We start from the raw sequence: 10,965 nt of genomic DNA on the forward strand, positions 1-10,965 counted from the left end.
GTGGTGGATTGGCCACAAAAAAACACAGGCGATGTCCTTTGATTGTCGATGTGTACAAAACCCATAGCCAGGTGAAGTGTCAATATTTCACACATGCTGCAGTGAATTTTTTTTTACTACCCTGCAACACACTCTCACCTCCAATTGGTGTTTGCTTACATACAATATAATATCTGTAAGACCTTAATCAGTGTGTGTTTTTTTTGGCCAACTTCTAACAGTTGTAGTTAGTGCATCCAGGTTAACTGATTGTTTTAAAGAAGCTGAGAGAGTCATGATACATGGCATCCTAGACCTTCTCCTTACACAACTCAAAGGTTTTTTTCCGATCAGCGTGGACACCATTAAAATAACAAGACCGGGCTTGTTCCAAGAAGCAGAATACCTGGCCAACTTACTGTAATATCAGCAAAGGTATCCTGACAACTCAGTAAACCTGCTTTTAGGAAGTCACATCTGAGTGTACAGGCATTCACTCCATGTACAGTTGTCAAAATAGTTTGAGAACATGCTGAATTCAATTTAGTTTGAAGTATGCTTCAAATCTTCAGGAGGTCTCCTAGCTGAGAAAAGCAACCGTCGTGTCCCTACTTAAAACCCATCAAGAACATGGCGTTCTGGTCAGTTGAGGGAAACATTGTTTTATGTGAAAATGCTTTCCTCCTTTATGAATGTCTGCACAAAGTTTATGAAGAGGACCTTGCTCTTTGATTTTGAGGGACAGACATCAAAACGCGATCATTACTGTTGATGGTTTCGATAGCTGAAACACTTCTTGCTGCAAAACTCAACTGATGTTGTTTGAAAAATATTTTAATTGACATGATGTCAGGGATTCTCCATTGAGCCAGTTATCTGCAAGACGAAGAAAGCACTACCAAATAATAAAATTTACCCACAAATACAAGTTGCATCACTAATAGCTATTTTAAAATTGTTTTAAAAATATTTTAGGGTGGATTTTCACTTTAAGATTGTTTCATTGAATCACTGTGCTTCAGATGTGGCATATTGGCGCCTCCATATATTCTGTCCTGGTTTTTCTGTGGTGAAGTCTGGCTACAGGGGCTTTGCCATCATGCAGATCTGGACCATTGCCAACAGACGTCTTAATGATGGTGAATGACGCAGGGAATCTCCCACTGTCTCACTGGCAGTTTGGTGCTCTGAATATCCTATGAGGTGGGAGTCTGAATTAGATGAGTATCAGAATGCTCAGTTGGACAGATGGAACTCATGGAGACAAACTCAAAATCAGGACACAGATCTAAACTCATTCGGTCACAGAAAACCAACATGCAGATACTCAAAGAGTCAATAAGATATTAATAAAATATCTAGAAAACATGGCGTTGATGGAGGTTAAAGGGGCAATAAGTGATCTATGACTTTTGACTTATCAACCTCTATTGGTGACCAAGGAACATCAACAGGTTTCTGGCACAGCTTACAGTAGCCTGTAATTGACATAAATAATAGTGTAGAGATGAAGAAGCTAGCCAATAACCAGACATCCAACAGAAACATTTGATGAAGAGGTCATAGTATAGCCATATTCAAAATACCAAAACGAAAGGACTGCTTTGTTATTCGTTTTTTGGCTTCAAAACAAAATGGTCTTGTCATTGCAGGCTCCACCTCTGATGGTTGTGCAGCTAAAAATGTGTGTGTGTTGATATGTTTTAGTGTGTGTTTGCGTGCCTTTGTTCTTGGAATATCCTCGGAATAACAGGAAGATGAAGAAAACCACTTAGAGGTTCGATGGTTGTTTGAGGTAAGAGTTGGTTCTGGTATTAAGTAAGAATTTGGCTCAGGATTTTGGTTATTTCTTGAGACCTATAAAATGAAGAAATGTGTCACTATGAACTTTCGTCATTGTATGTACAATGTATGTCTACCAGATACAATGTGTTCCAAATTCACAAAAAAGCAACAATTAGCGAAGAGTTTGAAAAATTAAGCTTAAAATTGGGTTGCAAAAATATTTCTTTTTCTTCTTTCCTGTATCGTTAATTGTATTGTGACTCCACTGATTTATCTTCCTGACCCCCAGGTTGGGAACCACCGAGTTATTATTATGCTTAATTGAGGGGCCTTGACTAGGGAAATGGGATCAATTTCTAAACTAAATTTGTAGACCATTAAAAATATTAAGAGAGATTGACCTAAATCTGATTTTACAAACTGGTTTGTTTAATAATGAAACCCAAACAAACTATTATGCTTGTATTATGCTATGGAACAATAAAAATAACAGTTACTGCATCTTTCAAGGCAACCATATTTTAAATGCCATAATTATAAAGCCAGTAGTTTTTGAATGATTGACCTGATATATGCAAAACAGTCCAAGCCTGATCTATTCATGTATCCCTGGCTAAAAAAGAAGTCTGTTAGTAGAGTATATCTGGCTGAAAGAGGGATGCCACAGTGCGAAGAGGACTGACCATGGTTGTTTCCCCAAGATGCTCTAAGAGTGACAGGGTGGGCCACTTCAACACGAACACAATGTCAGAGCAAGTAAACCAGGGAAGACAAGAAGAGGAGAAAACTGAGAGATGATTTTAGAAAAAAAAATTGCAACCACTTGAGATAAAGTATGTAACCACTTAGGAAACATTAGGTGAAAGTGATAAATGAATAAGCGCTGAAAACAATAACCACACAACTGTTTTGGAGAAGGTGTGGGGCTGGCTAATATATATAAAACTTTTTTCATTAAGGTTTTCTACTGCTGGCAGTAAATTTAAAGGTCTCAGTGCCTGTCAATAGCCTTAAGAGAGCTCAGCTGTTCAATTACCAATAGCTTGAAATCCATATTCAGCGTACATTTAACTGTAGGGAAAAGCACACTATAAGTCGCCACCTCTGGCCGTTGTTATTCAAAATGCGTGTATCACAATTTAGGACTAAAACCTCACTAATGAAAAGCTGACAAAGAGCAGCGTGTTGACACTCTAAAGGCTTGGAGATCAACACTATCATTGAAGTTGACCAGAAGGGAATAGAAGAGGTTGATTTATGAACAAAGTCTCATCAAATATTGAACAACATTGAGTCTGCACAAGGAAAGATAAGGAACTAGAAGGACAGGCTGAGAGTTGACAGGAGCCTAATGATTGGGATGTAAAAGCGAAAGGAGAATACACAAGAGAGAAAGACAGGAAGAGTTGTAGTTTGCATAAATCGGAGTAATCAGATTGAGAGAAAAAAGGGGATGAAAGGCGACTGTGGCTGGGTGAGGGATGAGAAAGAGTAGAGGACTACTGTAAGACAAAATTAACAGTAACGTGAGGATAAAAACAAGTTGAGAGGAGGTATAGAGTTATGGGTAAAAGGAAATGCTTTTGATTTCATATTCTAAAAAATGACAACTCCAATCACACCTCTTAGATGCTCTCCTCAGCCATCGTGGTTGTTGCAGATGGTCTCCTCTTTGCCTTCCCCTGTCATTTTATTCTCTTCCTACGCTCTGCCACAACAATCGCTCAGACTTAGTCAGCTCCTTTTGCCATCTGTTTGGCTCTCCTGTCCCTGGGCTGGCCATCATCTCTCCAACTAGTCTTGACTCTACTTCCCCTAGGGAAAACTGAATTTCACTCTCCTGACGGAACAGTCTTTCTGCATCTTCTGACAGAGGCAAAAAAACTCATTTTTCACTGTTTTCACGGTGTATTTTTTACACTTAATCTCTTCTTTTTTCAGCCACTCACTTGAATTATTCTTCAGTGTGATTTATTGGATTATTTGATTATTGTCTTGTATGTATCTTTTACATTCTGAGGTCAGGGCACCCTGAACCTCCTAAGTATGGGTTGTTTGTAATTTAGGCTTAGTTTACTGTTTACTGTTTTACTTAGGGTGTAAACACAATGCGATTTAAAACTGGATTAAATTCCATATTTTGCTGTGATTCCTGATTTTAAGATGTGAGGAGACTACAATGATATGCAGAAAATGCAGGATACCACGGGCGTATGGCAGTTTATGATTTAAATGTTTTGCCCCTTTCCAGTTGTGGCTGTAAAAATTGTATTAAAAATGTTTGATTTTTGAAGCTGAGGTGGTAATTGACAAGTTTATGTCATTTATTGCTCAGATAACAATATTTAGCATCTACATAAATATTATATCAATTTTCAAATGTATATTAAATAAAATATTTTGATTAGTCTACAAACTTCAATAATGTCGTACAATTGCTTTTCCCCTGATCTTTTGAGCTTGAACTCAAAACTTGGATAAACATTTCAACAGTTGTGCGATGTAAGAGCATAAAAGAGGGACATCTGCAGATTTCAGAAGTTGGTGAGTCTACTCATGGGAAGCCCATCCAGAAGCTCGACTTCTGATTATTAGAAGCCACGTGAAGACTCAAAGAGAGGATTTTGATAGCTATGGGCTGACGTGGGTCAACAGACTGTAAGAAAATAGAGTGAAAATAAGACGAATCAGGGACTGATTAATCATGATAACAAGGACAGCGATGGATGCCCTCCTTGAGCACCTGGAAAGCAAAGACGGATGGATGGAGAGATTTGCAGACAGGTCACTGATATCTCTCATCTCTATCCATCTTTGCCCCACCTTAGACATTTTTTTTACACCCTTTTCTTTTTGAAAAATGTAGCAATGTTGCAATAAGTACTTTGGGGCTCATTTGGCCACTTTAGTCCTTGGGGATCCATATAAACAAAACATTATGCATGTTTTGGGCTAATTAGTCATACTTGAATTTACTGCAATGAAAATTATGCACAGGGAAAAATAATGTTGGATCTGCACAGGGCTGATTTTAGACTGTCATTTCAATTTTACTGTTTGTATCTCCTGTTAAAATATCTTGTGACATACATTACACACATACATACATCATATTCTGTACTCTGTGGAGTTTGCTGAGATAGCTGGTGTGACAGAGTGTTGCCTGTGCACTGCAGGGGTTTCTTCTCTTCTTTTGGACAGTCTCAAATGAAATTCAAGCACAGTCACAGCACTGTACTGTGAAGACCTTATGGACAGTCAGTTAAACTCATACTCATATTCACTCTTTTTTGTCAATCTCTCTCTCTCTCTCTCTCTCTCTCTCTCTCTCTCTCCCCTCTCTCTCTCTCACTCACTCGCTCTCTGCCTATGTAGGACAGAGCATGTGTATAGATATATTTTCAGTGTATCGGTCCCCGGAAAGTAGAATTGGAGATCATCCAAGGAACAGATTGTCCCACTTTTACGTCCTGCAAAAGTGGAGCGGCCAAGTTCTGTCCTCTATATTGCTCTCTTTCACTGGGTCTCCACCCTTCAGCCTCTTTCACACCACCAGTGACGAGGAACCATCAAGAACACTCTAGGCCTGGTCCAACACAGGATGGATGGGATGAGTCACTAAAGTGGGGGGAGAGGGCACTTAGTTTTACATGAATGGTGCATCACTAGCCATCAGATCTGGGGGTGGTGCTCTGACGTAGGACTTTAAGGGGGAAGGGCTAAGCTGCGGTATGATAGTAAGTACCCTATTGTACAATGCCCCAGCATTCATTAAAGTTAACTCTAACGGACAATAAAATGGAAAAGAAGCTTTAAGTTTCAGTGTCTGCATTCTTTAGGAATATTAAATTAATTGTATGCCTTCCTGTTGCTGACAAGGCTTGGCATTTTCAGGCATTTATTAAATCTATGCTTGATAAAATCAGATGAAACGCAAGAGCTTAATTGACAGTCCTGGAATCCTTCATTAAATTTACAGGCAGATAACAATACCAGCAATAGATTTCATCATCTGTGCACCCAAAGATTCTGATTTTCCTCAGTGGGGGGAGAGATTCTCATATCGAACACAAACAGATGCCTCAATTGCATATCTGATGCTAATCAAACAAAAAATGATAACCCCTTAATCAGAAATTAAGTGGATAATTAAAATAATTATCCCCAGCTCTCCGTTTCACAGTAAACATTCTGCTCCTTTGATCTGCTTCCTTTGATTCCAGCTCCATTCTCCCCATTGCCACCTCACCAAGACGATCTTTTTTAGGATAAAGGGGCCACAGCGTACTTCATAGGTTACAAACCGCTCATCTGATGCTCCGAGCACATTTGTGTGCGCATGCACACATACTGTATGATGTCACACACACACACACACACACACACTCCGCTCTTCAAGCAGCACTCAAACACATCTGTCGCAGTAGAATGTCCAGCAGAAATCAGCATTAAGTGCCAGACCAGTCAGCCTGAGCCTGGCTGGCGGTGTGGTGTCGATCAAAGTGGGCTATCTTTCCCCTCAGACTGGGTATAATTGGGTCGGTGGAGCGTGCGCTGAAGGCGTCGCTTGGGCTAAACTTGGGCGGATGGGCCGGGAGACCTCAATGCAGGACAGATTCAGGAGTGAACACCCCATGCGCTATTTTTTAGACTTCCCCCTTCGCGTGAACATTGTTAGATACAGTATCTAAAGCTTCTCTCTCCGACTACAACAAACAGAAATCCCTAAATAAGGGTTTCTCAACTTATACATTTTCATGACCCAGAATTGTGTGAATCTGTGCATAGCATTTTTTTTTTAAAAGTTTTACAAATCTCCTGAGACCCCATCCACAAATCAAGTGACCCTCATGTGAGATACTGACTCCAAGATCAAGGACAAAATGACGTTTCAAATCTGCGAACGTGATTTCATCTGGACCTTTAGTATTAATATAGTATTGATGAAGCACATTTAATGTCTTAGAACAACTGAATATTTCATGTGTTATTGGAGATTATTATTAAAGGTTAATTTGCTAAACCATGTGGACCATTATATGAGACCCAGTGATCTTGTTATTGTTTGCTTAGTAATAAAGGTTTGCCTTCAGCAATGAATGAAATGACACCAGATCCCAGGTCTCCGCACATGGCTGGAGTAGCACTAAACCAACCAAAACACAACCAAACCAAACACAACAACTAGTGTATGTTGGGGCATTATGCCTGACCTTTTAATAACTTGGACCTGAAATCGATGAAAAGAATAAATTGGTATAATGCTGACATGTCCAAAAGTAAAATACCCTATTTCTAAATTGTGGCCCATATTATCTGCTATAAACTAATTCATTTCAACACAAACTTCTCTTTCACTCTCCATACAGGACATGACAGAAAGTGTATGAAAATGCCATGGAAACAAAGGCAACTGTGCAGCAAGTTGCCTTCTGTTTCACAACACCCCCCAAAAAAGTGGGAAGTGCTGATGCGGGGTAGAAACATTTCTAATAAAACAGACCAGCTATGGAATTCCTCTTATCAAGTAACTTTTTCAAGGGCCTCTTTTACTTTTTATACTTGTCCCAGAGCTCCAGAGTAAAGACCTCGGGCTCAAATACAATGAAAGCAGGCCACAGACAAACTAGTCAGACACACAGAGATAAGCACAGGTTTAAGGCTCTAGGGTGGATTTTATGTCAGATAAACAGCCACAAATAGAGCATCAAGCAGTGACAGTTCCACTTACCTTGCACATCCATTGACATAAAGGTAACACTGAGAGATAAAAGTCAACAAGATACTAATAAATGCTCTTAGACATGGCTGACAAAGTGAGGACCATGTCGACACCTGTCACACCCCATTACAGTCTGTCCACCTACCGTGTAATGGGGTCTAATTGGTTGTACAGATAGGAGGACCCTTCCTTCTTCACTTACTTATGACTATTACACTACTTTTAATGCTGTATACTCCAGCATTTATAACCTTGAACCAAGAAGGCAAAAGAAAGTGTGAAGAAACTTTGAGATGAGCGTAGTGATCTCTAGCATCTTCTGTAGAAACTGAGTTTGGATTTTAGACAGAAAACGCAATGAGGGCAGTAAACGTGTACTTTCTGTCAAATACATTTTGTGGAAAGTGTTTCATATACACTTGCTCTCAACGTAAATTAGATCTACACTCCCTGGTTGCGGGGCCAGAAATTAGCCAAAAATTGTGGTCTAAAGGGCCATCTGACCTTGCTGGTTCGAAACGGGCTGTTCAGCAGCCCTGAAGCTGGATTACATCAACAAACAGTGAGGTTAATGAAGTAGAGACAATTATACTAAGACCTAAAGGTGTATGATCAACCACTTGCTCTGTCCTCATATTATATATTACTCCTGTTTTTATGTTATATAGTAGATTTGCATACTCTAAGTAAGTACAGAGTAGTATTTCCTTATAAAAATCCATGTAATCAGTGTGTATAAAATCCAGTATTCGCTTTCTGAGCCATCTGTACAAGAAGAGTGTAACTATATCTTTCAATCATTAAGTTTAAGATGTGTTCAAAAAATTTAAAGCTGGAGCTATCTGAGCTCCTCATAATGGTGGATGTGTCAGAGTTTGCTGGCTTCTGTTTTCATGGCTTACGGCAATCCTCCAGATCTTTCCCCTGGGGGAAATCTCCCTGTATGTAATAATGAAAAGCCTGCAGAGTCAGGGGAAACAGCTCTGCTCTCGTGTTCCCTCTTAATGAGCACAACAATGAGACTATGTCAGTTCCACAAATAACAGTTAGAAGTTCATTAAAAATCACATTAGACGATAATTTTTATTTAAAAATGAAATAACTTCTCAATGTTGTTTGATGGTGCCACTTTAAATATCAGACAGAAGATGGTCTGTAGCATTTCTTTGTGTAGATTTGACAATAATGAATGAGTGTGTGTGTGTGTGTGTGGGAGTGTATGCATTTGAATGTGAACATGTGTATTTTCCTTGTATATTGGTTTTTCATAGCTCCATACAGCTGTAGTCCAGTTAATACTACCATGGGACTGATTTAAGGAACATTTTGTTGTGAGTTTTGGATTTTCTCCTTCATAGATACTGTAGCAGCTTGCAGCTAATAGGACCTAGCTCTATTCCTCCACTGGAGAGGACAGAACAGGAAAAGAACAGTATGAGACAAGACAGGATGGAGTGAAAATAAGTAGTCAGTGGTGGTGGAAATTTTTCTGAATCAGAGAGACACACATCTCCCCTGACACATAAAGCTTTCTGGTCAATTCAGTGCATTTCATGTCTTTCATTTTCAATTCAATTGTTTCATAATCACATTCTCTTTTGGCAATACTCACACGTTATTCACAATCAATTAGTTCCTCTCTGGCTTTGATAACGTCACCCAGCTTTCTTTGTTCCATTATGATCAATTGTTCTGTGTTTATGAGAAAGTCATTAATCTTAGTGTGCCCGCTCTGCTCTAAATTGCCCAGTTTGTTTATTTTCTGTCCGTGCACTTCTCCAAGAGAAAAATATGCTTTTAAAGCCAGTATTGCTTGTTATGCATTACACCATGTGGGGCAGGTCTTAGGAGGCCATGCAAAGTTAATTATGTTGTGTCTGTAGGATGAAGGTGCACAGAGCTGGTACACAACGCTGGTGCATGGCACAAGCTAATGCTATAACACCCTGTTTCAACCAGGCCTGAAATAAATGAGGTGTTTGGGTGTGTGTGTGTGTGTGTGTGGAGTGTATGCATTTGAATGTGAACATGTGTATTTTCCTTGTATATTGGTTTTTCATAGCTCCATACAGCTGTAGTCCAGTTAATACTACCATGGGACTGATTTAAGGAAAATTTTGTTGTGAGTTTTGGATTTTCTCCTTCATAGATACTGTAGCAGCTTGCAGCTAATAGGACCTAGCTCTATTCCTCCACTGGAGAGGACAGAACAGGAAAAGAACAGTATGAGACAAGACAGGATGGAGTGAAAATAAGTAGTCAGTGGTGGTGGAAATTTTTCTGAATCAGAGAGACACACATCTCCCCTGACACATAAAGCTTTCTGGTCAATTCAGTGCATTTCATGTCTTTCATTTTCCATTCAATTGTTTCATAGTCACATTCTCTTTTGGCAATACTCACACATTATGCACAATCAATTAGTTCCTCTCTGGCTTTGATAACGTCACCCAGCTTTCTTTGTTCCATTATGATCAATTGTTCTGTGTTTATGAGAAAGTCATTAATCTTAGTGTGCCCGCTCTGCTCTAAATTGCCCAGTTTGTTTATTTTCTGTCCGTGCACTTCTCCAAGAGAAAAATATGCTTTTAAAGCCAGTATTGCTTGTTATGCATTACACCATGTGGGGCAGGTCTTAGGAGGCCATGCAAAGTTAATTATGTTGTGTCTGTAGGATGAAGGTGCACAGAGCTGGTACACAACGCTGGTGCATGGCACAAGCTAATGCTATAACACCCTGTTTCAACCAGGCCTGAAATAAATGAGGTGTTTGGGTGTGTGTGTGTGTGTGTGTGTGTGTGTGTGTGTGTGTGTGTGTGTGTGTGTGTGTGTGTGTGTGTGTGTGTATCTTGCCTGTGCGTCAGTTCACTGGGGTCCCTTAGAGGGTTTCCACCTTTCCACCTGCTGGCACCATAAATACTGCGCGCAGGTAACGATTTTGACAAGTTGCAGCTGAGGAAGTATGTGAAATGTGGGTGTTGATGAGCTCTCGTTTGATTCTGCTAACCTTTCCATTTCAACTCCTTTACTCTTTGAACTGATCCACTAAAATCGAATACAATTCTGTAAGTGTCTGTGTGGTATTAATATGGTTATTACATAAATGTAGGTTTTACATAAGCATGAGTATTCATAGTTTTTCTACAAACTCCCATACTGATTCCTCGCTTACTTCATCTACATCAATTATTCCCCCGTTTTCTTCTGTGCACAGACCACTGTAATACAATGGGTCATAACCTACTTTGTAACTGTGGGCGAGCAGTTGTAAAATACTGCAATGTATAATTATGATTCATAATGAACATGGAATAATCTACATGAAACAGGGTCTTAACTAGTCACAAGGGACGTAGTTATGGCCATAAAGCTGGATTCAGCATGAAAGCCTCATTTAGAGAAATGAACTTTTCCACCATCACTGCCCACCCTGTCCAGTAGAGAATGCAATCCTTTCAGTCGTAATGTCGCTGTCTTTT

The sequence above is a fragment of the Xiphias gladius genome, chromosome 9 (assembly GCF_016859285.1).
Source record: "Xiphias gladius isolate SHS-SW01 ecotype Sanya breed wild chromosome 9, ASM1685928v1, whole genome shotgun sequence".
NCBI classification, from domain to species: Eukaryota; Metazoa; Chordata; class Actinopteri; order Istiophoriformes; family Xiphiidae; genus Xiphias; species Xiphias gladius.